The following is a 4,047-nucleotide window of genomic DNA, read 5'->3' as shown; positions in this document are numbered from 1 at the left end:
ACTGATGAGAACGTGTGCTCATGCAATCCAACCAAACACAAATGGGCTTCTCAGGTCATCAGCATCCATCAAGCTCAGGATCAATATCAGCACAGCATTGCCAAATCTGCTAATTTGCCCACTGATTATCAAAACACAGCATCAATGCTGAAACCTCAAACCGCAATGTAGAGAACCCACCAGCTCCTCTTTCTAAATGAGTACAGTGTCGATACGGATGAGGACGTATTCCGGGGGGGTAGCCCTCACTTAAGCCTCCTACAGTTAACCGTTTCCTCCTCTCCATCTTGACAAAGGGCCTAATGAGAGCAATCAGTGGCCTTCAGCAGGCCTCCCTGCCGCTCTCGCCTCCTTCCTCAATTACATCACAATTTACTTGCGGGGCCCTTAACTGATGAGATTAGGGCCAAATCACACAGGAAGGACGGCCAGTATTAATTTCCTGTCAAGCCAATATGGCTGCGTATCTCCTCAATCGAAAGCACTCGAGTGCTTGATGTATAGGGGTGGGCTGCATTCATCCATGCTGTCAGACGAGGCAGTCTTGGGGGGAAGAGACAGCTCTCTCTCTGTGGTGTCTGTGTGTGTATGTGTGTGTGTGTGTGTGTGTGTCTGTGTGTGTGTGTGTGTGTGAGCCAGTGATGGGCAGTAGCGTCGCTACTTTTGTAGCGACGCTACTATAACCACATTTTTCAGTAGCTTGACGGTAACGTCGCTATTTACAAAACCAAGTAACTTTTCTGTAGCTAAGCTATTTTATTGATCAAGTAGCGCAGTAGCGTCCTCGAACGCTATTTTCTCCTGGACATTTCTGATGTTCATACATAACAGCGTCTCCTGCAGCCATCAACACCACAAACTAGGAAGACAGCCAGAATGTTTATGTTTCCACGACAACACGCTGGGTACAAGCGCATGCGGTAGGGTTGCCACACGTTTTCCTGGGATTGTTCTCTTTTTTAAATGTCCCGTTTTTTTTGTTGCATAAGCACTTCTATCTTTTTTAAGTAGGCCTATTACCTGATGTTCACTTCTAATACAATCTACGTTCTGCTCATGCAATCCTAGGCTACTATTTTTCCTTACAGTATCTTGATCCAGCTGCGCGTATTTGATTGGTTAATGCAGCCATGCGAAACGAAAGTTTACCTTAACCATCACGACCGGCCATGTATGAATTGTAATGATATGCGACCGCCTATTATCACGTAGGCCTACATTATTCTCTTCCTTGAAAATACATTTATTTTAATTACAATTTCAAAAGGCATTCTTGCACAACTAGAGCTAAAAATGTGCTCTGATTTGCATCTGTTTTTTGTGTATTGGGCTATCAATAAATCAATCTTCATATTTTAGCCCTTATCTGACTGAAAGTTGTGTTGATCACTAAAATTTCGTCGACTTGCAGTTTTAATTGAAAGTAGCTGCTATGTATCAAGCTACTTTTGACAAGATTTTGTAACTTAGCTTGCTACATTTTTATGGGTGGTAGCTTCTGTGTAGTGAAGCTGAATTTATTGTAGAGTAGCTTGTAGCTTAGCTCACTACACAAATCAAGTAGCTTGCCCATCACTGGTGTGAGCTGGTGAAGCCAGGGATACTTTACTCTCATATCTCGAATATCTGTATCCATGGGCGAGCTCTCTGAACTACAACTCCTTAGTCAGTAAATGCTTCTCCTTAGTACTTGAAATCCCTGAAGGCTGGACTCTACTTAGGTATTGCACCGGCACTGCATATTAACAGACGTGAGCATACGCTGATTTTTGCTTCTATGATTATGATGTGTTGTGTATGGAAAGCAATATCAGCATTTAATATTTATACAGCTGTACAATATCTAAACTGACATCTTTTCAACAGACACCACTGCATGGGTTCTTGCTGTGGCAAGTTGCAACACAGTACAATGTACAATCCTCTAGCCGAGTTATGTGAGAATTTGTGTGTTTGAGTTTTATATGTGCCAGTGAGAGTTTGCCGGCGAGCATCAGAGCTGGAGTAAGTGAATTTGACTGACTTGCTCCCAAGCCGCCGGTAGAACAGGGCCTTGATGTGTGCAGCTCAGGACACACATCCCTTCCAAACAGAGTGTGTGTGTGTGTGTGGGGGGGGGGGGGGGGGGGGTAGTTACCGTGGCAACAGTGGCCTCCTTTGCAAGTGAAGGTGAGCGCAGGCCGTCTCAAGAGCACTTGCAGATAAATTGTGCTGTCGCCGCTGCAGCAAAACTCCTGCACAAAAAAAAGCAAGAACATCAAATAAAATAGAAAGCTTTGCCTCCTTGGCAGAATACCTTCAGGGCTTTTATACAAAGGGGCTTTTCCCCCCCACACACACACACACACACACACACACACACACACACACACACACACGCATAAGCACACAGACACACACACACACACACCAATATTATCTTCAAAACAGCAATCAGCTAGTAAGCCAAACTGCTTGCCCTGATGTCTATTGATCCAGCCTTCCAGTCACCTCAGCTGCCCCCCCCCCCCCCTCCTGATGGGCCTCATTGCTTCTCTGATTATCCAGTGGGGAGAATTCCCAGAGCTCCCCGCCTCCCTCCGTCTCCAATTAGACGTGATAAATGGTTGTTCGGGGCAGGGGCGAAGCCCTCCACTGACAGCCCTATGGGAATGGGATGTAGCCCGGGGTGTGTGCTCACATCCTCCTGTGGGTGCAGGGTCTAACGCCCTGCTGCTGCCCCGCACTGCCCCACTGGTCCCAGGTCAGGGGCAAATGGGCCCTCGCGGTGGGATCAAGAAGACACGTCTCACTACATTTAGCTCACACTCGACTTCAGAGCTGCACCGTCAAAATGACACAAGCTTTCAACACATCAGCAATAACGGTATCAGACATGTTGAAACCTCGACATGACACTAGCACTGAACTTTGGCTGATGTAACATGACATGACACTTTTATCCTATGGTCATGTATGTGTTATGATCATGAGTTACACTGTAGAAGTTTTACCATTTCCCTCAAGGTACATTTCAAAGTTCTGTGATAAATGGACTGGATGTCTGAGTTCAGCCGTGTGTGTGACTGGCCACACTGCTCTGGTGGAGATGTAAGAGGGGGGGGGGGGGGGGGGGTCTCTCCATCATACTATCACTAGTGCAGCACATCAGCCTGCTGCTGTAAAAGGCCCAGTGATTCTCATGGGGTGAGGGCTCTAACCGACATAGAGAGAAGTGGGAGGAAAGTCAGTCATGTGTCATCCACAATATGATCCAGACCAGCTTGCCCACCTTTGTCTCTCTCTCTCTCTCTCTCTCTCTCTCTCTCTCTCTCTCTCTCCTTCTGTCTCTCTATCTCACTCTCTTTTCAACCCCTCTCTGGTAGTCATTAGTGTGTCCTTGCTATGTGGTTCTGTGTCCTTGTGGATGTTTCTGTGTCCCACCTGTATGTGGGGGATCTGTGTGTGTGTGTGTGTGTGTGTGTGTGTGTGTGTGTGTGTGTGTGTGTGTGTGTGTGTGTGTGTGTGTGTGTGTGTGTGTGTGTGTGTGTGTGTGTGTGTGTGCGTGCCTGAGATACAGAGATAGAGAAAGAGAGAGTGTGTGTTTGTGTGTGTATGGGAGTGAGAGATAGAGTGTGTGTGTGTGTGAGAGAGAGTGTGTGTGTGTGAGTGAGAGATAGAGAAAGAGAGAGAATGTGTGTGTGTGTGTATTTGTGTGTGTGTAAGAGTGTGTGCCCCGTCGGCTTCACACGGGGGCGAGCGAGCGAGTGAGCGACTCTCCCATCCCCTCTCGTCTCCGCGCTGTAATTGGTGAACATAATGGGCAAATTGTCCAGGCAATGAGGAGGCCCCGATAGAGAAAGTATTCCTGCTCCGGGGCAGCCCAGATAAAGAGCCGCCATCATTACCGGGGCTCTAACCCAGCCCAGCTCCACTCTGGGGGAGTTTGCCAGGGGTCGGGTGGGGGGGGGTGTGTGTGGGGGGGTTGGGGATGAGAGGAGGCTGCTCTCAAAGGCCCGGCTCTCTCTATTAGGAACCATGAGCCACCCCCTTCCCCCCACATCCCAC

This window comes from Sardina pilchardus, chromosome 3 (assembly GCF_963854185.1).
Source record: "Sardina pilchardus chromosome 3, fSarPil1.1, whole genome shotgun sequence".
In the NCBI taxonomy this organism is placed as follows: Eukaryota; Metazoa; Chordata; class Actinopteri; order Clupeiformes; family Clupeidae; genus Sardina; species Sardina pilchardus.
The sequence above is the reverse complement of the archived record's forward strand: the minus strand, read 5'-3'. Positions refer to the sequence as shown.